Source organism: Diabrotica virgifera, chromosome 5 (genome assembly GCF_917563875.1).
Source record: "Diabrotica virgifera virgifera chromosome 5, PGI_DIABVI_V3a".
NCBI classification, from domain to species: domain Eukaryota; kingdom Metazoa; phylum Arthropoda; class Insecta; order Coleoptera; family Chrysomelidae; genus Diabrotica; species Diabrotica virgifera.
In genome coordinates this window covers 255382479-255408012 of record NC_065447.1, presented here as the reverse complement: position 1 = coordinate 255408012, position 25534 = coordinate 255382479, and the positions used below count along the sequence as shown (strand labels likewise).

The 25534-nt window shown below is 33.3% G+C and overlaps 1 protein-coding gene across 6 annotated transcripts in view; it reads right to left on the bottom strand.

The window, feature by feature from the left end:
- Positions 1–25534, bottom strand: part of LOC114326119 (cadherin-87A) — a 1008603-nt gene that overhangs the window by 786330 nt on the left and 196739 nt on the right. For all 6 annotated transcript variants that reach the window (XM_050651140.1, XM_050651141.1, XM_050651145.1 and 3 more), the window contains one exon: positions 17363–17397. The gene's annotated coding sequence lies outside the window, so the exon portion shown is untranslated. The remainder of the gene's footprint in view (positions 1–17362; positions 17398–25534) is intronic.

The window sequence follows — 25534 nt, the reverse complement described above, 5'->3', positions numbered from 1 at the left end:
TCTTACTTCTGATTTCTGTAGCATCGTCAAAAAGCTCACTGTTGTATCTCTTCCATTCTTTCCACTATTTCGTGATCACAAATTTTATGGGATCATCATGGCACCAATTTATCAGGAGTAGATAAAGGACAAGTTTGACATGGGAAAAGGTAAAAGTGACTGACTACCGCAGTATCACCAACGTGTGAAAACCAACAAAGATTTGCCAGCTTAAACATCAAACAACAGAATTCCTCCCTGTAAAGAATTTAACCATTTAAAAGTCCTACTTAGAAGCCCCTATGGATCTACCTCATGTACACAAGTATTACTCCGTGAAATATTAATTAAAACAGGTCGGAATCTTCTCCGAGGAGGAGGTATTTTAACTGAAAATATTCATTAGGACAAAGTTTCAAGAATAAGGAAACGCAAAAGAGCAAAACTTTGAAGCCCTGAGATGCGTTCCCGCTTTTCATTTTCAAGAGAAATAACTTAAGGCGATTACTGATAATTATGTTTTCGATTATTGTTAGTCTTTGGGAGGGATTCTGCCTTCCAATTGGACGGGGAAACTTACCAAGTTGCCTCTTGCTATATTTTCTAATTATGCAGGCATTTTTGCAATTAAGTATTTTAATACCAAAAAGTAAGAAGTGGTCACAGTGCACAAGTCGCGAATTAATAAATTGATTTTTGGATATTTAATACTATACATAAAATAACCAGACATGGATGTGTACCAAGAGCAATTTTCTCAGTCCGTTTGTTGTCTTCAAATAGTTCACATGTCTCAGTAATAAAAAGATATAATACAGTCCACTTAGTCAGCAGTTTTATTCATAATTCGGAACAAAGGTTGCGTGGACAGCCTAACAAGTAAGCAGCACTTGAGTAAGTGTCTTGTTACTTTGCAAAGTCGACGTCATTGTCTTTGCAAAGAGACGCTAATTGTATCCGAACGTCTGCGGTCCCTCCCGTGAATAACTTAAATTGTATATTATAATCCTATACATTTTAAATCATTTAAGATGTTATCATAGTACCTAAAAGATTGTTGATGTTGTTAGGAATATTGAACCTAATTCGCTCATTTGTAAAAAGTGAACACTCAATTAAAATATGTTTTACATTATTTATTTCGTCACATATTTCATATTTAGGGGGATTGGCTCTGGTAAACAGGTGAGAGTGCGTGTATCTCATGTGACCTATACGCAGACGCGTAATACCAGTTTGAAGTTTTTGTGTTCGTATTCTCGGTAGCTGCGGGCAAACATTGTCTTTGATTGTTCTTAAAGTTGTCTGTGAATGTTTTCATTCTTGGTTTCACTTAGGTACACGTGATTAGATTTCTAAAGTACGATTTTATGTCACCCGCGATATTTCGACACCCTCTGTCTCGACACTTTCCGACACTTTACGGGCGCACTGGACTGCTGGACCTCGATTTTCGACCTTTCGCTTCGTTATCGAACGTATTCGCTTCGTATCTGTTTAGTGTACAGATAGCGAATGATGGATAACGAAGCGAAGGGTCAAAAATCGAGGTCCTGCTTCGTTTCCATCAATACCAATATGAGTTTATGTATTTTTATATAGAGGAAATTTTAATTTCACTTGTATATTCATCATTCTCTTTGCCTTATCCCTATGCGGGGTCGGCTTCCCTAATTGCATTTCTCCACACAATTCTATCCTGGGTCATCAAGATAGAATCAATAGATCAATGTCAATCCCCTTTACCAACATGTCCTGCCTTATCGTCTCCCCCCAGGTCTTCTTTGGTCTTCCTCTCCTATTCCTTCCAGGACTCTGCACTTCAGCTATTCTTCGTACTGGGTGATTAACGTCTCGACGCTGATCATGACCAAATCAGCTTAACCTATGCTCTCTCATTTTGGTATCAATTTCATTGGAATTTTTCTGTCAGACAACATGCCACTCGCTTCTTTCCACTTCATCCATCCAGTCCTAATTCTACTGCATGCATCTCCATCTATTTCTCCATTACTCTGTAATACCGATCCCAGGTACTTAAAACTATTGCTTTTTACAATCAGTTCATCATCCAAAGATACCATTTTATTTGTAGTAACTCCATCTTTAATTCACCTTTAATTTCACTTGTATATTGTTTACTATAATTTCATAAATGTGTCGAAATAAGTTAAACCATAAAAAGGCAGGTTTACATGTATCCAGTAACTGGCGCCAGTTGCACTGGAACGACAGTGCTGGCATGGTAGTGGCATCATGTAAACGCTTTTTTGCTCCAGTCCAGCGCTGTCTGCCAGCGCTGTCTCGAATAGAAAGCTGGTCTATTTTTCATGCCAGTGGCCCTCGTCCGCGTCCCCTTTAACCCCGTGCCAGTGGTTGTAGACACGTGTAAACACAGCGTTCCAGTCGCTGGCGCTGTCGTACCTGTGGTTTCAGTGACAGTATTAGGATTTTTAATAAGAGTGCCAGTGAGATTGGTGCCAGTTACTGGATACGTGTAAACGAACCTATCCAGCGCTGTCTTAGTCAAGCACTCGCATTCCAGTGAGACTGGCGCCAGTTACTGGATACGTGTAAACGTTACTAAGCCATAAGTTAAACAAATAAAATAATTATCTGTTTTATTTTAGTTACCAATTTTAATTTGTATTCCAATACATTCCGAAGAATTTTATTAGATATGGTTTTCTATGACGGAAAATTAAAACGTGCACCATATAAAAATTTTCCCCTATATTCACTTAGAAACTTTAACTTCCTCGTTGCAATTCAATCCAGTTCTCCACCGGAGTTCTTGTACTATCGATATTTGATAACTCCGGGATATCGTGACTAAAGTTCCAACCGATATACATAGAATTCCTCTTTTGTTATTCCCCGCACACTCAGACTCGCGGCGCGCGGGACAAATAATGTAAGTATGGGAAGTGTACGGGACGCATTTAGGTAAGGACATCCACCCTTCTGGAGGCGGCGTGGACGGGAATACAGAATCACCTCCAAATGGCTTTTGAATTTTTCCACGGTCGAAAAAACTTATCGGTTGTTTTCTAGCACGGGCGTGACGCCGTTGTTTGTTGAGAATAGGCGATAGGAGTGGATATATGAATTTATCTTTCGTAATAAACGAAGAGTTCGGTAAAAAAACTGGATATAGCTCTACAAATAGGCTCATCTTTTATGATGAACAGCATTGTATGTGAGATAATATTTCACAAAATTTAGGCATAATAATAAACAAACAAATAAGTTTACATAAATAAACAGTACTAGTTTATGTATAAAGGAAATTAATAATTAACAGAAACCACAACATTTTAAAGGAAAAATTTGCGATAACGTCCAATGAGGCATCCAAGAGGGGTTTGGAAATAAATCAAAATAAAACAAAATACAGTTGAGTCCACGAGTCTTTACCCGTGCGTCATCATTTAAAGTTAAAGCATACGAAATAAGTCGATGATAAGTCGGAAATTGAAATTTACTAAACGCAACAGCAAGTGACAGTAAGTAGCTACTGCTCCTATTACGGATTAACATTTGAGTTATCAAATATGTGTTTTATCTCGCCAGGTATTAATGGCCCACGGGTAAAGACTCGTGGACTCAACTGTACCTAATGTGCTCAAGTCAATGAAAGAATCCTGGCAGGAAACAGAACCTAAAGGAAATACAACAACTTTCTTAAAGATAAGAAGCTTACTCAGAATACTAAACTGAAAATTTAAAGAGCAGTAATTAGACCAGTATTCACATATGGCACATTCAGAGGAGCTTCTTGGAGAATATCAAAGTGGTTTTAGGCCTGGTCGATCAACAACAGACCAGATCTTTGTGCTAAGGCAAATACTGGAAAAAACCAATGAATTCAATATCGACACATACCATCTTTTCGTAGATTTTAAATCGGCCTATTATAGTGTCCTAAGGAATAAATTGTATGAAACCATGAATGAATTCCACATCCCTGATAAACTGATAAGCTTGGTTAAGGCTACAATAAGTAAAGTCGTTTGCAAAGTCGAAATACAGGGCAAACAATCACAGGCGTTTGAAACGAATGTTGGGCTGCCACAGAGAGATGCGCTGGCGTGTCTGCTCTTTAACATAGCTCATGGAAAAGGCGGTTAGAGATGCCCGAATAGACAACAGAGGAAATATTTTTAATAAATCATCCCAAATTTTGGCATATGCAGATGACGTGGACCTAGTTGCCCGCACAACACGCAAACTAGAAGGAATGTATACCACCTTCTCAAATGCCTCAAAGAATATGGGCCTGAAAGTAAAGGAGGAGAAAACTAAGATGATGGCATCAACACCCAACAATAGAGCCAGAAACATCGGTCACCAATTCACTGTTGATAACTCTACCTTTGAAGTGGTGGACAAATTCACATACTTAGGCTCCCTGATCACCAAGGAGAACGTCATGACGGAAGAAATCAAGCGAAGGATAATCCTAGCAAACAAATGCAATTTTGGACTGAGTAGACATATGAGAAGCAGAAATTTAAGCCAAAAAACAAAAATAACCATATACAAAACCCTTATACAACCAGTGTTGACATATGGATCGGAGACATGGACCATCTCCCAGGCAGATGAAAACATTCTGCTTATATTTTAACGAAGGATCCTGAGAGGAATATTCGGTAGCATATTTGAAAATCTGTGAGGTATTTGGAGGAGGAGGTACAACTACGAGGTATACCACAGATATAAACATATATGTGGTGGTAAAGACGCAGTATCTCTTATAAGAATAGGAAGACTAAGATGGGCAGGACATCTAGCAAGATCACAGCATAACAACCCTCCTAGAAGAATCCTTATGTCACAACCTGTGGGAAGTAGAGATAGGGGTAGGCCAAAACTTAGATGGAAGGTTGGTGTAGAGGAGGATGGGAGAAAAATAGGCGCAGCAAACTGGCAACGGTTGGCAATGGATAGGACTGACTGGCGTAATAGACTTGAGAAGGTCGAGGCTCTTTCATAGGGCTGTAGCACCATTGATGATGGTGATGATGATGAATCACATATGGTGTTGAAGTAATGTGTTTATGAGGAAAGATTGAGTATACTACAGAGAAAAATCATTCGGAGAATAGCAGGCCCACTAAACTTAGATAATAATGAATTTAGAAAACTAATGAACTATGATGTAAGAGAACTCTTGAAAGGAGAAGACATCGTCAGATTTACCAAGGCACAGAGACTCAGATGGATGGTACATACAGAAAGGAGAAAACCAGAAACAGTTATCAAGAAAATCACCAAATGGAGCCCAGTATCAGGCAGACCACGACGAAGGCCCAAAACCAGATGGAGAACCAGATAGTTGAGGACTTTAAGAAGATGGGAGTTAGAGAATGGGTAAACATAAACAAAAACAGAAACGAATGGAGAAATATTGTAGAAGACGCCGAGTCACACAACTTATTGAAAAGTTGGCTACTCACGGTACTGGTTTCATAACCGTAGGTTACTACGAGTCTAATCAATGTTCAGTGGATAGTCATTTTGGTTCTATTGTCTAATAATTTCGATGTCATAAATCTTTTATTATACTAGTACGTACAACTCTCACTGGAAATATTATGTGCACGAATTACGATACTTACGGAATCCTTCTGATTGATTTTTGTGCCCAGCTATGTGAAGGCATTCACATGTTCAATAGTATAGTTGTCTGTTTCGAGACTATTTTCATTTTCATTCTCAGGTGTTTTGTTGGCGGTCATATACTTCGTTTTTATTTCGTTTATTTTGAGCCACTTTTTCGTGCTTCAGGATTAGTTTCCTTGAACGCTTAATTAGTCGTTGAATTCTCCTACTAATGAAGCTACATCGTCTGCATATGCAGTAATTGTACGGTTTGGTATTTATGTGGCCGGTTACATTGGTTTCTCTGGTGACTGCCTCAAGAACTAGGTTGAGCAGCATGGTTGATAGTGCATCTCCTTGTTTCACTCCCGCATTGATGTTAAGTAAGGGAGTCAGTTCTGCATCTACTTTAACAGCGGCTTTTGAATCCTGCAACTTCATTTTTAAGGGGCTAATATGTTTCTTTAGGTGCAAATTGTTTTAATGTTCGTTCATAATAAAAATGTCGCCTCTTAATAATAGTTATTGCCATCACCTAAGACAACTTTCCTTTGTTGTGAAACAACAAAACAACCCTCTTATTCCCACATTCCCTGTACCGATTAATTTTAAAGCAATTAAACCTCCTATTTAAATTTCTCTTAGATACACAAATCAAAATCACATAAAACACTTGCCATAAAGCACCCGCAGCTTCGTTCATATATTCGTACCTCTCAAATCCCAGAAAATTATTTCTGGCGATAAATCTTTGGAAAACTAACAGTTTGCTGGAACGGCAATTCTGCACACTGATACCATATTCGCATAATTTCCATGAAAAGCGAAAACTATAATTCTTCGCATCGGTATACTATTCAGTTTTCTTCGGGGAGCGAGAGGAAACAAAAACCTGGGTCCTTATTTCAACAATAATTTATCACCGTAAGCCTGCGATAGAAGAACGTAGTTTGTTTTTTTTATTGCAGACACACGAACTCTCTATTTTTAAAACAGATGAGCCAATGCGCAACGTTTAAAAATTATTATGAAGTTGTTTCTTTCTGCAGCTGGGATTGCATCTAAAATTTCAAAAAAAAAATTAGTTAACACTAACGTTCCGATTTACGGATTAGAACCTGCTTTAAAATAGATTTTTAACAGCTGTCAATCTGGAAGTAAAAATTCAAATTTGATATATTTTACCACGTTTTTACATACTTCGCCTGTTCTTTGTCTGTCTCTTTATCACTTTGTCCAGGAAAAATCTTGTAAACGATTTTAAACATATGTACTTCCAGACTAGCTAAATAACTGGAATTTAATTTTCAAAATAGATCATAACTCGATGACAATGCAGTATTCAACAGCTTTTACATGGATTCATTGAAGCTATGGAGACCTGTAAGAAGGAGTGGAAACGCAATGCATCGTTTGTGGGCTAACTTTTCAACCTTTAATTCAACTTTCAGCAATCGTCGCTAGAGGCGCAAGTGTTCGAATAGGTGCTACAAATACATTAGCTCTTATGGACTTATTTATTATTTAACTCATTTTATTACTGTTTTTAGCGTAATTAGACATTAATTTATTGGTGGATTGTAGCTGAATATGTTTTATGCCAAAAATAAATTATTTTAACTTTATAACATATCGACGTGTTGTAAAAAGTGTATTGTTTCTATACCATTGTAGATGGAGATGTGACATCAAATTTAAATTTGTCATTACTTTAATGTAGGGCAGCTTATTTTGAAGCGGAAATATTTTGTCAGATTATCTAACTGCCACATTTTATATACAAATGGTATTTCAACTGCAAATTAATTTGTTAATATCTTTGTAACTGATATCAAAAAGTTTGTTAGTTGAAAAAATTGAACTTAACTGTACGTAATTGTTTTTAAAAAGTTAAAAAGGTATTTAAATAATTTGAAGTTTATTGATCAAATTTTTTTTTATAAATAATTTGAATTTTAACTATTTAGAATGGGAAATAAGAAATAAAAATAATTTTAAATAAATAAATATTTATTTAAAATAAATTAAATAAATAATTTGAAGTTTATTGATCAAATTTTTTTCTAATTATTCTTTTTATCAAAATTTAAAATGCTTTTTCTTTTGAACACTTCATTTATATTCTGAAAGCTTACCTATCAGATGTATAAATTTAGTTAATAAAAATATATGTAAATTAACTACAGACTACAGTCTGACTTTTATAAAATTAATGTTAATTTTTGTGAAATATTTTGTCTCAAAAAATGCATTGTTTCGACAGAAAAACTTTCAAGATCCTCCTACTATTATCACTATAATTTTCAGGTTAAAATAAAAACCAATAATAGGTAATACACAAATTTTATTTACAACGCAAGAAACAACATACAAACGAATATAATCCATGCACGTTATAAATAACATAAAGACAAATCTTTATAAAAAGTCGTAACTTCGTTAAGTTCCCTTTTGAATTTTTTATCGGAACGATAACTCGATATAAATCCCGGTAAGAAGCAAGTTCTTTTACTGTAAGCTTTCTTGGCACTCATATTTAAATAATATTAACCATCAAAACCAGTAATTTTATATTAACTACGAATAATTAATTATTTTCAAAATTTTCACATTCACTCCAATGCAAAACTAGCATCTATCTCTACGCCAACGCCGCCTAGTGACAAACCAAGCAAACAGGCAAAATAGTGTACAGAAATTTCAAGGTCGTCCTATCTCGATTCCTCTCCTCTGTGTAGGTCTCCATAATTGAAGCTATTCAGTTTTATTTGAGATTTGAAGCCATTTTAAATTTTATATGGTAAAATTAGTTCTCAGTTTTCTTAAAAGATGGCGCTAATAGTTTTGTGAATATATGGTTTTCTCAATAGATGGCGTTACTTTCTATGTCGTGAAAAAAAAATATAATTTTATATTGCGCCCTATAAATAATAAAAACGTGGTATTATAAAAAGTTGAAAAATGAACCTCTTCGCAGCCTTAGTCGTCGGCGCTACTAAATTGCCTATCTACTCCACTTTGTGGCGCCACTCAGTAGCATTGGAGAGTGGCTCGTGTGTTTCTACACTTACTGAAGCTCGGGCCAACCGACTGAGCGTAGGCTGCACTGCTGAGAACCCAGACAAGTTTATGAGAACGTCTGCAGTGTATGTGAGCGCATCTTAAAGAGTTACGTAAGGGTGCATTAACACATCACTCGCATCAGGGAGCGCCTGGTGCATCATTATGCGTACAGGAAGAATAACTCGAGCAGAGGAACGAGGATCCTGGTAGGCGTAGGAAGAATTCTAGTATCTCCATAAGATTTTCTCAGACAGGACGATTTATCACATTCAGCATTCTCGGGCTAAAAAGAATACCACCAGTTCCTTGAGAGTCTCAGGAAGGAAGAGCTACGCCATAACGTACGCCGGAAATAACAATACAGAGAACAGTCGAAAGCTAAGAAGAACGCTCCAGCTTTTCAAAATAGGAGCTACGAAAGGGTTTAACGATACCGTTTAACGCAAACAAGTTACCATAATGATTTTCATGTGTATTGAAGTGAATATATTATACTACATTGTTTCTCTGTAAGTTCTCTAGTTATTCCTTATTCTGTTGTTTTTAACGATTTTACATCCCAAGTACATTCTCCTGTATATAAGGATTATAAATTGATAAATCTCAGTTCCACAATATCTGATTCGACGTTTATCGGATTTGTATTGTAAAGGTAATAAATATTTCCTTATAGGTAAAACCCACTTACCAAATAGCCAGTTGTTTCAGATAGGAACAATCGCATCATACGACTAATCTACAAATTTCGTAATCTGTAATATTCACCCAACTGATGTCGAATGCAAAATTATGCAGATTTCAATATTTTCGTGTATTAGACCCTATGGCAGATGTAACGTAATCCCTATTTCGGGACAGGGATTTTCGATTTCCCTACGAAGAGAGAGTGTGTTTCACTGATAACGAATTCACTGAAAAATCAACAAATTCGTTTTCAGAAGGAAAAAAATCGCTCTTCAAATAAATATTCATAAAATATCCAATATCAAATATGTTTGAAGTATAAAACACAAGAGTCGTGATTTATTTTATATCCAACACAATTTTTATTTGGCTAAGTAAAAATGTTTTGTTTATTATCTTCAATTAATTATGTATTCCTAATTTCTTTAAATTTCGTTCATTTGAATTACTATTAATTTTCGGTTCTGTTTTGCTATTTTTATTCTAAAACACATTTTCACACGCTCACTTTTTCTGACATCTAAATATGAAGGTTGAATAATTTAAAAAGTAAAACATTACTAATGTTATCTATCACATACTCTGTGCAGAGTGTAACTCCTGCTACATTGGCCAGACCCCCGCTCTCTTCAAGGTCGTCTACCTTCTCACAAAAGCGCAATTGGAATTTCCAAACCCTTTTATCCTTGCCTAACACGCGCTTTAAACTCAACATCAAAATACTGGCCAAACTACAAAATTTTAATGTGGTCCCTTCTTGAAATGTGCCATATTCTGAAACATCCATCTGCTTTAAACAAAAGAACTGACATTTTTAATTTGAGACAGATTTATCACTCTCTCATCTCTCAGCATACACAATAAATAATAATTCGTATATCACATCATACTCCATATTCCGAGTTAAACAAATAGCCTAATAGTAGTCCGCCGTATAAAACCTCTCGTCGAACAAATCATTCCATGAACCTCATAGAAATCATCATCAAGCCTTTCTTTGACTGTGCCTAGACGCAATCTAAAATTGTCCCTCACAGGGTAGGCATCTCGTTCTAGGTAAGAAATCGGAATAACTCTGAGGTTAATAGAAGCCGCAAAAAACCTTTACAACAACAACAGGGTAAGAAATAAAACTAGCAATAAATACTCCAACGAATTTAAGACCACAAGAGGCTTATTTCAGGGATACTCTACATAAAAGAAATAATACCATAATCTTGGTAGAGGTTTCCTGGTGTATTTGCCTTTTTTAATTTTCACAATGAAATTAAGACTTCCAACCTAAATTACGTCGAAACTGCTACCGTACATGTCTGTATATTTACTGCATCGTTACGCTAAACGCTCAAACAACACCATCGCGTCCGAGAGCTAAAAAACATACTAATTTCCATTTAGAAGTGTATTTAGAGCGCATAGGAAAACGATGTCTCTAATTAATTCTCAATTCGTCACTGGATACTCGATTCCAATTTAGTGAGTTTACATTTCACGATTTTCACCAAGTATATCGTTTTACGTTAAATCAGGGATACGGGAGATAGAGCAAAATTTGTTACATCGAAATCCCAAGGGAAGAATAAAGAAAAAAATATGTAGATATAAATAATCTCTTTTAGCAACTCTCGCAAAGCTTTTAGAAAAGATTAGAATAGAACCTATCATTTTGGAAAATAACTTAATAAACTACCAATAATTTGGCTTTAGACAAAAACATGGTACCAACTGTCGAAAAAATACATAGAGTAGTCAAAACCATAGAGATGCACTTGAAAACAAGGCCTACAGTACAGCTGCCTTCCTAGACGTCTCGCAGGCATTTGACAAAGCTTGGTATGGCTGTCTAGTTTTCAACATCACAGCTACTTCATCCCACAGCTAAAATTCTACTATATAACAGATTGATTCATCTTGATTAATCACGGCAAAGCTTGCATCTCCGTACATCCGATCTAGATAGGAGTCCCTCAAGGTAGTGGTAGGGAAGGAAAGTATGCTAAATTTGCAGTCACTCGAGCATTATGGGGACCTATTGGGTTGTGATTATGAGGTCATAAACCCAAAAAAAGTTAAGTAAAATTTTCCATTTTAGTGGCGACTTTCCATTTTTTAATTTAATTTTCCATTTCCAACAAACGTTTTTTCCGATTATAGCGCCATCTATCCATAATTCGAAAAAATGTTTCGAATAAAAGTTGCGTATTTTTACGTAATGAATCCAAATCTGTAATAAAAATTTGGGGGTCTTATTTAAGATTTTAAAGTAACCTCAACCTAAAGTGTCCTACCCCACCTCCGCGGGGGATCGTGTTTGGTACCATTCGATAGATTTTTCAAAAACATTTTGAAAGTGTATTTTGCAGTTTTTCGATCTGATGATGTTCATTTTGCGAAATATCGCGGGGTTTGTATTTAAAATTTTAAATTTGCCCCCACCCCTCTCCGTGGGGGGTCATGTTTAGTACCATTCGATAGATTTTTGAAAAATATTGAAGACGTATTTTTTAGTTTTTCGATCTGATGTTCATTTTGCGAAATATTCGCTTTTTTTGTGAAACTTTTTGACTCACCCATTTCCTTACGCCCCGCTCAAATCGTCAGATTTTTGAAATATACACTCTTTTGCATGTACTTAACTTACCTTATCTTAATCTGACAATTTCGAGTATTTTTAAGGATAGATGTTTTTTTCGGGCCTCCCTTAACGAACTTACCTGTGTTAAGAGCCAATATATGGTAGGAGTACATCTGCGGGGTACCAGGTTTCTCCCCATATGATAATCTGACGCGCTCGAGTAACTGCAAAAATCCCCGCTTGGAGTCCCCTACCATAGTGTACTCGATCCAGCTCCATATTTACTGTGCACAACTAACATCCCTATTACAAATAATAAGACGATTGCTACGCATCATTACAACATCCCTATTACGAATAATACTACGATTGCTACTAATGCAGATGATACTGCGATAATGGCCACTTAGCACCCCAAAATTTGCAAAACCATTTAAACCAATCAGAAAATTGGTTAAAACTATGGCATTTCAAAGTAAATAAAATTAGATCAACCCACATTACGTTCACATTAAAAAGAGAGAACTGCCGTCTGGTATCTATAAACCGAAAATAACTGCATGCTAGAAAAGATGTCAAATATCTGAGTATCCCTATAGATTGTATAGATAATCACCTAAATTGATTTAGATGACAAAACAAAATAAAAGATTATTCTGAAGGTAAATTACGTAATTGTTACTCAAAGCTTCAAGAATAATGGGTAAGACTAAAATCTGTTAAATCGGAAAAAAGCTTTTTAGATTCATCTTATAATCTATTACAAAACAGAATGGCACATAATATTCTCGTAATATTAAAAAACATGCGAATCTTTAAAAAAAACGTAATTTTTCAATAATTAGACTAAGTACGAATTCAATAATAAGAAGACTTATACAATTGTCTCCCTAATTGAACAAAAATGGTCTATATAAATTTCTTAAATTTAATAAGTAAAATTTAATAAAAAATTTTTGTCTTGGTAAAAGGTATATTAGTTTAAAAAGCCCCTATAGGGCTACAAACATAGAAACAAAACGTTTTCGCTCGGTAACAAGAGCATCATCAGTGTTACCTAAAATAAGTATAACTATAAGTATATCTTAAAAAACTCTGAAGAAAATTCTTTCTTTTATGTCATGTTTAAATAAAGTAAAAACATATAACGTACCACTAGCGTGGATTTTTTCACTACAAAAATGTACTGACTGAATTAATTACGTGATCTCGGGTGCCATTTCAGAACTAAGGATGACTGAATTTGATGAATTGGGTTCTTTTATAGCTTGTCGCCAGACTAATTAAAAATCGAAAGGCAATATAAACATTCTTGATGGATACTTAACAAAAAGGGCGTAGCTGAGTTTACATTACGTTTTTTCTAAGTTTACAGACTAAACACACGCAAGGATAATGGTATGAAAACTCAACAAATAATGTGGCTTAGTACAGCGCTAACGAATGTTTTTGAAGTTAGAAAAATGTAACGCTAAAAGTGTTCAAATGCTTCTTACTTTTTGATCTGTTATTGTTCCAGCGTCCAGGCCTCAAATACGTAGATTGGCGTTGTAAAAACATAGTAGCCTTATCCTAAACCTATATATCATATTATAATGAAATCCCAAAATGAGAATAACTCCGCGTATCTGAATTAGAAGTATAAATATGTAAAATCTGTCTCTCCCTTGTACATTGTCGCCTTTTTTGGGAAATGTGGCGTCCAACGTGGGTCGCTATTTTTGTGACACTGCCGCCTCAACTACGATGCCCCCTCCTTAATTTTTGCTACAATCTGAATTATATTGGTACATTCCATGTCAAATCACTCAGGCAAAAAATTTTGGATCTCCGATTTGTCTGAAAATTGGTATATAACTTCTGCGGGACGTAAAAATAAGATATTTAAGGTCAAAAAATCTTCTTCTTTTTTTCTCAAAATGTTATTTTATGCGATTTTACAGTGATTTGGTGTTTATTTAAACAAATTTGCATTTTTTGTCGTAAAGTATCAATGAAAAACATAATATTTTAATACAAAGGACTCAAAAATGTCATTATATGGCATTATAACAAGTTATTTTGAATCAAACAAGTTTTTGGATCAAATTTTATAGTGTAAAAAACGTTAAAATACCGTTTATTACATTTTCCTCCATTCCCAAAATACATCATCATCGATTTGGCTGAAAATTTGTCCACAGATAGCCAAAAGATAGGACTTTAAGTGGTTAGGAGGATTTGAATTATATTACAATACCAAAAAAGTTACATGTAGTAATATCAGACTCAAAAGTATATCTAACAATAAAACACTGAAAACGTTTGTTTTCTATACTTCCACAAAATTTATTATAACTAAGTGACTACAGCTGTTTCGGCAGAGTGCCTTTCTCAAGTGATATAGTTTACAATGTGTTTGCCTTTTTAAGTCTTCAAGTGAAGAGGTTGAGGAGTGGGGAGCTGTTTGTCTCGAGTTCGTCATTCAGAATTATATCTGTATTTTTCAGTTTATTAATTTCCATAGATTCTAAAAAAGATAGCTTAAGGCCTTTATTTTGAATATGCAGAATTTGAAACTCTTCATTGAAAGAATGATTATGATCTAGAAGGTGAAGTGCGTATGTAGAAGTGTCTGTTTTTCTATTGTTGAATGCCCTTTTGTGTTCTGCTGTCCGTTTGTCAAAAGTTCTGCCAGTTTGACCGATGTACGTTTTCGGACAGTCACCACAAGTTAGTTTGTACACACCACTCTGTCGTTGCTTTCTTTTTCGGCTTTTATTGTTCTTAATATATTTGCTTAAGTTGTTGTTAGTTCTGAAAGCTGGTGTTATTCCTTTTTTTTATGTATCTGGCTATTTTTGTTGTTATCTTGCCAGTATATGTGAGAGAGCAGAAGGTACTGGGTTCTTTCTGTGGTGGTGGATACACTAATTTCAGGGCTTTCTTATGGAGTTTTTGGTTTAAAATTTTGTTAACTGTTTGTTCGTTAAAGCCGTTGTTTACTGCTATTTGTTTAATGATGTTTAGTTCTATCTCGGAAGTTATTTTTTGTCATGGTAATTTCTGTCAGTATATGTATCATGCTATGGTAGGCTGCTAATTTGTGTTGTGTAGGATGGGATGATGAATTGTGTATAGTTGTGTCAGTATGGGTAGGTTTATGATATACGGAGAACTCATGTTTGTTGTGTAGTCTGGAAATCGTTACATCTAGAAAGTTTATGGAGTTATTCTGTTCTGTTTCTATTGTAAACTCAATATTATTATGAAGTGAATTAATATATGATAGAAATTGGTCAAGTTGTCTGTTAGTTCCTGTAAAGCATACTAGTATATCATCCACGTATCTCCACCAATATAAGAACTGTTTAAATACGGAATGTTTAGAAATTGTTGTTTCAAGTTGGTTCATAAATATATCTGATAGCAATGGGCTTAGAGGATTACCCATAATAAGTCTTGCACTGTTGTTTGTGTATATTTGATTATTGAATTCAAAATAGTCTTGATTTATGCAAATTTCAAGAAGGTGTAAAATTTCAGATGCAATGATCGGATTTGTACTATTATGGTCTAAAAGATTCTTAACTAATGTTTAAGTTTCTGTAGGAGGAACACTAGGAAAAAGATTTTTACGTCAAATGAAATTAGTCTGGAGTTGTTGGGCAATTGAAAATGTTGTATTTTATTAACTAGTTCTAGTGTATTTTTTACGGTGAATTTAGGTGAAAATTTAGTGTATTCTGTAATAATATCTGACAGTTTTTTTGAAAGTTTATATGACGGAGCTGTATAAAAAGAAACTACAGGTCTTATTGGGTGGTCAGGTTTGTGTAGTTTAATAAAAGAGTATAATTTAGGAGGTTGTGGGTTCATAATGTTAAGGTATTTCTGTTGTGTTGGATTTAGTATTGATTTTGAATTTTCAATGGCTAGTTTAATTTGTTTTCGGTATTTTTCTGTGGGGTCTTTGTTTAGTTTTGTACTGTTTTGGTTTGTAAAAACACTATAAGCTACATAAAAACACATCAATCTTCACAGCTGAGGCAATAGCAATTCTAAAAGCACTAGAATATGTACAACAGGAAGAGGAACAGAATGCCATTATATTCTCCGATTCACTTTCAGTTCTAAAAATTTTAGAATCCAACTCAAACACAACAAATGATATTATCTTTAACATCCAAACAATCATTAAAAAATAACATCCAAACAATCATTAAAAAATTTATAAAATTCTTCTGGGTTAAAGCACACGTAGGAATAACAAACAATGAAATTGCAGATAAAATTGCCAAAGAAAGCATAGAAATGGGGGAACAGATAAATTGCGAATTAACTACGGATGAACAAATAAACATATCAAAACATAAAATGATGAGAAAATGGTCCTAATTGTGGCAAAAATACACCTTTACAAATCCAACACGTTACACCAGACTAGAAACCAAATTGAGGAAAAACCTTGGTACAATCAGTACGATGACAATCGCAAAAGCATATCCACTATTAGTAGAATGAAGTTTGGTCACGCATGTTATCCAGCACACTTACATAAAATCAAAATACTTGAGAGTGATCTTTGTGAAGTTTGTAATAAAATTGGTGACCTGGACCACATCATTGCCAAAAATATAGGGCTCAATCCAATGAGCTGCTCAGAAAACTTCTACAATTGAACATTGAAAGCCCATATAACATAATGTATCTTCTTGCTTTAAACAGAAAAGAGATTTACGATTGTTTGTTGTATTTCGTCAGAATAACAAAAATACAAATTTAACAATACCTTTTGCTGCTACCTTATCTATCCGAGGCCTACTTTTGATCGTTTATAAAATGCCCTGATCGGCCCCTGGGGAGAAGAGTGTAATCCTTGTGTTAAATCCTTGTACTCTCTTTTACAAAATTTGTATCTGACTGTGTGGGTTTCACCTTAAAGCCAAAAAAAAAATTATACTTACAATTGTGTAAAATCTGTCGCTCCCTTGTATACTGCCGTCCTTTTTGGGAAAATTGTCAGCAAGTAAATTTTGTTTGTTAGTGTAAAAGCCTCGGAATGAAATCAGATAGTGTGCAGTCATTACTTTTTTGCGATCGTACGCGCAAATTTCGAACCCGTTTGAAATATAAATTAACGTTAAATTCAGGCGATAATTCACTAGCAGATAGAATCGCCGATCATTATCGTATGCCAGTGGAAATAACATTGTTTGTTGCGTTCCCATTTTCCCTGGAATCAACGAAAAATTGAATACTATTTTAGCTTAGTCATCAGAAGCTAGGTAGATAATGTGGTTAGTTCGAATTTGCACTCAGGACAAACTGATTTTGGCGGTCATTCAGACAAATCCTTTTGGAAAAACATTGTTTTTTTTCGTTTGGAAATTGATCAAATTTAAAATTGTGCATTAACTTGAAAATTGGTTCACACAATCGCTTAAAATCAATAACATAGAACAAAGCACTTACCAGTAGTTATATTTCTTCTACTCCGTGTTATACTCCTGCAACAAAATAAACCATCAAAATGTGAACTACTAAAAATGTCATCGTAAGATTGGAATAAAATGTAAAATTTAAAAGAACAAAGCAGCAAAGTTTTGTTATAACTTGTTACTAACTTCTAACCGGTAACCTGCAGTCTGTGAAACTGATTTCATTTAAAATTCTCCAATAATAGATACATCCCAAAAGACATTACATTCCTCTAAGGATTAAATACCTACTTATTACCTGATTTTCACAATTATTCTGTGACGTATTGTAGACCAGGAATAATCCGTAAAAAACGTGTATTTCTGGATGTGAGAGGTGGTATTCGGATTTTTGCAGATAAAGCTGGGTGACACCTTCAGTAATAATAACTGACTTATGCTCCTTCTCAAATATGCCCGGAACATTAATAAAAAAATTTAAATATTTAAAAATTTCGAAAAACATCGATTTTTTTCTACTTTCTTTGTTATTTCTGTTGTTATTCAATGTTTCTTAACCACTTTGGTGGCACTTAGAACCTTAGTAATTCGCTTAGAAAATTCTTATAACTTACTTAAATGGTCTACCAAATTTCATTAAAATCGACCTAATAGATTTTGCATAATAAATTTGCAATGTAAATGTTTTTAAAAAAGTTCAAATTTTTTAAAATCTTTCTGAACAAAAAGTAGACCAGTTAGAAGTTGGCTAATTTTTTTACATATAAAGAGGTGCTCTACCTATTTAATACACTTTACAGAATTAAAATCGGATTATTTAAGGGGCCTCAGCAATGTTTTAAAATTATAAACAATTTTTTCGCTTAAAAACAAAGAGCTTTGTTTAATAATAAAAAAATTAATTTTTAGCAATGCAAATAATTAAAACCGGTATAATTTGACTTAAACTTTCAAATGCTGTCAGCAGAATTGCTATTTTATTTTTTAATCAAAAGTTATTCTCGTTCAAAATTGCAATTTTTCGATGTTTTGAATGTTCCACCGCGTTTATCTCGAAAACTATGCATCCTACGAAGAAACTTGTAAGAACATTTTTTGCTTAGAATTACCAAAGAAATACAAAAAATGTTTTATTTTGCGAAAAATCGATGTTATGTAATTCCTCAAGTTCTTTGTTTATAAAAATCTTATCGACATCCGGATCAACTGTTACCCAAAAAATTCGTGTGCTACGGGTCAAAATACATAAAAAAAATTGGGTAAGTCCATCTAAATAAAGGAGCCCGTAGCACCCCCTCCTGGACACAGCACTAATTTGTTTATAAGCTAAAAAATTGTTTATAACTTTAAAACATTGCTGGGGCTGCTTAAATAATCCGATTTCAATTATGTAAAGTGCATTAGATAGGTGGAGTGCTTCTTTATATGTAAAAAATTGACAAATCTTTGAATGTTCTAGTTTTTGTTGTGCAAGATTTTAAAAAATTTTAATTTTTTAAAAAAGTTTAGATTGCAAAATTATTATGCAAAATCTAGTAAGTCAATTTTAATGAAATTTGGTGGACGGTTTTAGCACATTACAAAAATTTTCTAAGCGAATTAGGAAGGTTCCAAGTGTAACCAAAGTGATGGAAAAACATTGAATAAGAACAGGCTTGTTTTGCCCCCTTATTTTATATTTATTGCCATTTTGCAGCAAGGGTGTTAAATTAAGACATTTTTAACCAATCGTATCTGATAGAAAATTTAATTATCTTTGTTTTATTCCTATACGACTTTGTTCCAAAATGAATGGTTTTAACGTTATAAGCAAAGAAAGTAGAAAAAAAAACGAAATTTTTTTAAATTTTTAAATATTTTATTTTTTTTTATTAATGTTCCGGGCATATTTGAGAAGGAGCATAAGTCAATTATTATTATTGAAGTTATCACCTAACTTTGTCCGCAAAAATCCGAATGCCACCTCTCACATCCACCTAAAAACAGATCCTTCCTGGTCTATTGTTAGACTACAAACATATTTAGTTTAAATTCAGTTTGTCAGACTGCACGATTTTGTTTGTATTACAAAATATTTTTTCGTCTCCTGAAGATTTTTGTTCTTATCTCATATATTTTACATCAATGTTCAAACACAATAAAGAACGTTGCTTTGTAAAGAGGATTCACAATACAATCATAAACGCAGAATATTTAGGTCCAGTTTCGATAAAACCTACAACCCAGAATCCTAGATTCCTTTGGTAATTTGCTCCTTGGTACATATTATCAATCTTACTTGATAATCAGTTCTTCTCCAGAGTTCGGATCCTCCATGCTTTAATAATTCTACCAAAATTCCGTCTATCCTTAGCACTTTGTTGCTTTTTAGTTTCTTTCATATTTGAACCACTTCTTCATAAAAAGTAGTAAAATCCTTTATAAAAGGTATATATTTAAAATCCCTAAAAAGGGCTACATCACAATCACATAACTAGTTTTAGATTGGTTTACCAATCATCATCAGTGCTTACGTGAAGTTTACATGCTAACCACCAAGATATAATTTTACAAAAATATGAGGGTCAAAGCCCTGTAAAAGTAATCCGTCAAGGAAACATCGGTTGAAAATGCTAACTTAAGCATGCATGTTTAAAGTATTTTAGTAATATGCCCCAGGTAACATCTGAGCTGTGGTTTGACTTGTTCACATGGTGAAAGTATGGCAGCAAGTAACTTCACGTAAGCACTGATGATGATTGGTAAACCAATCGAAAACTAGTTATGTGATTGTGACGTAGCCCTTATTAGGGATTTTAAATATATACCTTTTATAAAGAATTTTACTACTTTTTGTATTACATGGTATACAGCCAACTACAGGAAAACTTTTTCCTTGTGGAACTTCTTCATAAGTCGGATTTTCAATGTGACGCTGCGCTGTACAATATTATATTGTCTCTTGTTTTGTTCATTTTCATTGTCTGCGTTTAGGTTTTTTTTTTCGAAATATTCTTTCCATTTACTTCTCTGTTAGTGACTGTGCGTTCTTTTATAGAATTTTCTACATGCGTGTCTATTGCTATGCTCGGATTTCTTGTACTTGTTTTTTCAAAGCCTCTCTTTTTTCTGCATACTCTAATCGCTTGTATTCTTTTCTCGTTATCCATTTTCCTGATATTTCCGGTATTTCTCTGAAGTTAGATGCTTGTTGCAACAATTTACATTGTCGTCCGGAGATGTATTGTTGATACTACTAAATACACAATATATTATTGTTAGGCTAGCTCCCTGCCTATCGAATACATGTCTGGCGTTCGACGACCTATCGTTCTCGGAGCCCATAAAGCCTCTTAGAATAATCTAGATCTAGAACTTTGATGGTGGCGCGTAGTCTGTGTTAAAAACGTCACGCGTATAATTATTACTGAAGTTAACTAGCTCTTAAGCTAAGTTATAAAGGTGGGAAATTATCATGTAATGTAATTTAAATTTGTAGGTTTCTAACGATAATTTCCCACCTCTAGTAGTTTCGTCTCTTTTTATTGCACAACGAATTATGTCATGTATTTCATCTTTTGCGTTATTTTGGAAGTTTTAGCGCACCCATCACTGTATATGTGTATTCAGCTACAACAAAACAGCTATTGCTAATAGTATGCTTTTGAACTAAAAACTTACTGACTAGGTCTTATAATCCTTTTAAGTAACTTATTGAAAAGTACTTCGTAACAAAGTTCTAAAAGTTTTTCTTTTCTATAGAATGTTCAATCTTACTTAAACGACTTCGTTTAAACGCCGACTGCATTCCGTATTAGATAGAGCTTATATTGAGGTGTTACTCCTATAATTAAGCCTTAAAAGCAGAGTGCTGTTTTCAGAATTCATATCACAGAAAATGTGAAAGCAATCAAATCAAATATTGTTCTGAAGCTATTTTCTTGTGGCATCTTAATATAATTTACTTTTCTTGATGGGAATAAGCCACAATTTTACTTTAAAATTAAGTTTATTTTCTGTATAAATTTAAAACATTACGCAATTAAACAAATTTTTTTATTGGTCATTACTCCTTCGAGTAACTAGGTCCATTTCCTGTTGGAATTTACGAGCTGAACAGACGGGGTCGTGAATTGTAAGTTTTTTGAATTCCCTCTTGTCTTCTTCGCTTCAGCATCCATTTGGCTTGCAAATTTTAGAAGCCTTGGAGGTGTTACCAAGGAAATGGACCAATCTGTTTAAGAAAAAATCTACTATAAAAATTCAGCAGAATTTTCTATATCCCTAACTTTTGACGAGCAGTTTATTTTGTTAGTTACAAGTTGTCCTCGAAAAATGCATAGTTTTCCCGTCTTTTGACTTTGAAACTACAATATTTAGCATTTGATAAAGAAGAGCCAACATATAATAAAGTATAGCTCGATTACTATTGGTCTTAAAGAAAATTTAAAAAAACGGTTTTTACTCTGGGCTAGTTAGCAAAATACAAGGAAAAGTTATTTACCAGCAATTTTATTGCTGGAATCGGATCTTATTATTGTATGTATCAATAATATAGGTATGCAAAGTCCTCAAATATTGTGCTACTTTGTTTATAAACAAAATGGCGCCCGAAAATCGTGTTTTTTTCAATTTTTGCTCTACAACTCCAAAGATTTTAACTTTACACCAAAAACACTCAAATAAAAATTCACCGTAATTAAATTCTGCATAGAGACGTGTTTTTCCCGATTCACTTCGACGAAAACTTTCCCCGGAAAAAGCGGGTTTTTCCAACAAAATCTTTAATTTTCAACTAAAATTTTAGTTAAGTAATTGTTAATCAATAATTAAATAACTTGGTAATATAAAAGCCCTTTTCGTATAGATTATAATTCCAGAAGCCGATGGAAATTAAATGAACAGTTTAGCAACAATTGAATTGTTAATTAAAAAATTACGGTCGCTATAATAACGACAATAATTATGATGCATAAGAATAACTATGATTTTTTCATAAAAAGACACTATACCTATCTAATGTACTTTACAGAACTGAAATTGATTTAAGCGGCCTCAGGAATATTTTAAAATTATAAACAATTTTTTGGCTTATAAACAAATAGAATATCTCGTGAAATATTAAACTAAATTAAATTGTGAAAACGGTATTCGAAAAACAGCGGCAGGACGCTTCTTTTAAAATAAAAAACGTTTAATTCCGACGAGTGGTTCCTGAGATACAACCGGTGAAAGTTGACCGGAATTTACGACAAAGATATAAACAATAGGATCATAATTTTCGAACCATCACCTTTTTATTTTTGTCCTCTTTCTCCACACCAATTTTCATATCTTTAAAATACTCATAACATATATTATTATAATAAAAACTATCGATAATACGTGAGAAAATTGCCAAAAATAGCAAAATTCCAATCAAAAATTAGGTTGGAGAAAATGTAACCCTCAAAGTTCAAAATCGGTATACGTTAAAAAAATGCATTTTCTCGGCTTCCCTTGGAGCAATTTCCTTCATTCTTTTTTTGTTCCCTAATAACTCGAGTAGAGCCATCCAACTAACGCATTATTAAATGTCAAACTTGCTTTTGTTTTGTTATAATAGATTAATTTATTTATAAGAACAGAAAACTACATAGTTTTTCCAGTTGTTGGCTTTTTTTAGATAAACTTACTACAAGTGTACCTTTTAAAGTTAAAAACATAAATATTCTCATTTGAAAGCTGTATAATTATTTAAACAATTTTTATTTAAACAAATTAAAATTTTGTGTTATAATAATTAAATTAATTTATTATAACAAAACAAAAGCAAGTCTGACATTTAATAATGCATTAGTTCGATGGCTCTACTCGAGTTACTTGGGAACAAAAAAAGAATGAAGGAAATTGCTCCATGGGAAGCCGAGAAAATGCATTTTTTAACGTATACCGATTTTGAACTTTGAGGGTTACATTTTCTCCAACCTAATTTTTGATTGGAATTTTGCTATTTTTGGCAATTTTCACACGTATTATCGATAATTTTTATTATAATAATATATGTTATGAGTATTTTAAGGATATGAAAATTGGTGTAGAGAAAGAGGACAAAAACAAAAAGGTGATGGTTTAAAAACTATGATCCTATTGTTTATATCTTTGCCGTAAATTCCGGTCAACTTTGACCGGTTGTATCTCAGGAACTACTCATCATAGTTAAACGTTTTTTTTTTCTTTTAAAAGAAGCGTCCTGCCGCTGTTTTTCGAATACGGTTTTTACAATTTAATTTAGTTTAATATTTCCCGAGATATTCTGTTTGTTTATAAGCCAAAAAATTCTTTATAATTTTAAAATATTCCTGAGGCCGCTTAAATAGTCCAATTTCAATTCTGTAAAGTACATTAGATAGGTATAGTGTCTTTTTATGAAAAAATCATAGTTATTCTTATGCATCATAATTATTGTCGTTATTATAGCGACCGTAAATGTTTAATTACCAATTCAATTTTTGCTAAACTGTTTATTCAATTTCCATCGGCTTCTGGAGTTATAATCTATACGAAAAGGGCTTTTACATTACCAAGTTATTTAATTATTGATTAACAATTACTTATCTAAAAGTTTAGTTGAAAATTAAAGATTTTGTTGGAAAAACCCGCTTTTTCCGGGGAAAGTTTTCGTCGAAGTGGATCGGGAAAAACACGTCTCTATGCAGAATTTAATTGCGGTGAATTTTTATTTGAGTGTTTTTGGTGTAAAGGTAAAATCTTTGGAGTTATAAAGCAAAAATTGAAAAAAAACACGATTTTCGGGCTCCATTTTGTTTATAAAAAAGTAGCACACTATCTGCGGACTTTGCATACCTATATTATTAATATATACAATCACAAGATTCGATTCCAGCAATAAAATTGCTGGTAAATAACTATTCCCAAAAATGGCCTATTCTCCGATAATCAGCCCAGACTATTTGTTTATTTTTTCAAAAGGTACATTTTTGTTAAGTAAAGTTGTTTTGATAAAACGAAAACACTTTCGATAGCGAATAAATTGAAAACTATCAATTTTATCAAAAAAATGTATAGAAGGTTTTTTTCTTAGAATAAACCTTTTTACTAACTTTTGTGATTAAAATATAATAAAAAATTTCCACCCCCATGGTAAAAGCGACTTTCGGCATGATATAGGTTTTGATCCTTGGACTATCCACTACTTATTCTCAAATTTTCAAGCAAATCGATCCATTCTGTTTTTGAGGTTTTGTCCTATTTTAAGCTTCATTACTTGGACTATAAATTATATATTACTATGGACTATATATTACTATAATGTCCATATAAATTACATATGGACTATATATTACTTTGTATAAACTTAATATGTAACAGATTACTTATATTAAATTTTTACGATTTTTTCAATATATCGATTTACTGTCACATTTAATTTTAAACAAAAATATTAGATGCCAAACCAGTACCCAAACAAAATCGTAACAACGTAATCAATTATTGTCTTATCGTTTTTTTTTCCGCATGGCTTTATTCAGTAACAAAAAACATTTATTTATGCCATTTTTGATTAAGTGAATGACTGCAGTTTCCGCTTCTGTTTTTCAAATGAAATGAAGCGCGAATATAAATTTTAGTGGCATAAAAATTAATTCGAAAATCGAACGACTTGACATTTACCGAATTGTTTATTATGAGTATTACGGTCGTTTTCATAATGGTTCATTTTTTTGGAACGGCAGATAAACAAAAGGAACATATTGTTTTTTATTATTTTTAGCGAACAGGAAACTATCTAATCTTGTAAAAGCCTAATGTGACAAGTCACACAGTCTGTCCGGGAAGTTTGTTAATATATAAACATTAAATGACGTTTAATAAACGTCATCTTATTTTTTATATCGTTTAATAAAATGTCATCTTTATTTTTATAAAATTATTATTTATAATAATACCAAATATCAAATAATATATCAAAATTAACGCACCACCTTAAAAATGGGACATTTTTCATGTCTCGTATTTCCTACTCCTGTTGTCCGATTTTATGTTGATTTTTTTAATATGTTATAGCTTTATTCTTCAAGAATATCGATGTAATAATATTGTTGCTAAACAGATAAGTGTCATTGTATACCTGGTTTATCAATGATAGTGTGTTTTTTCCTCAAAGTTTGGAACACCCTGTGGAACAATGGTGGGCAAAGTGCGGCCCTCGGGCCGCATGCGGCCC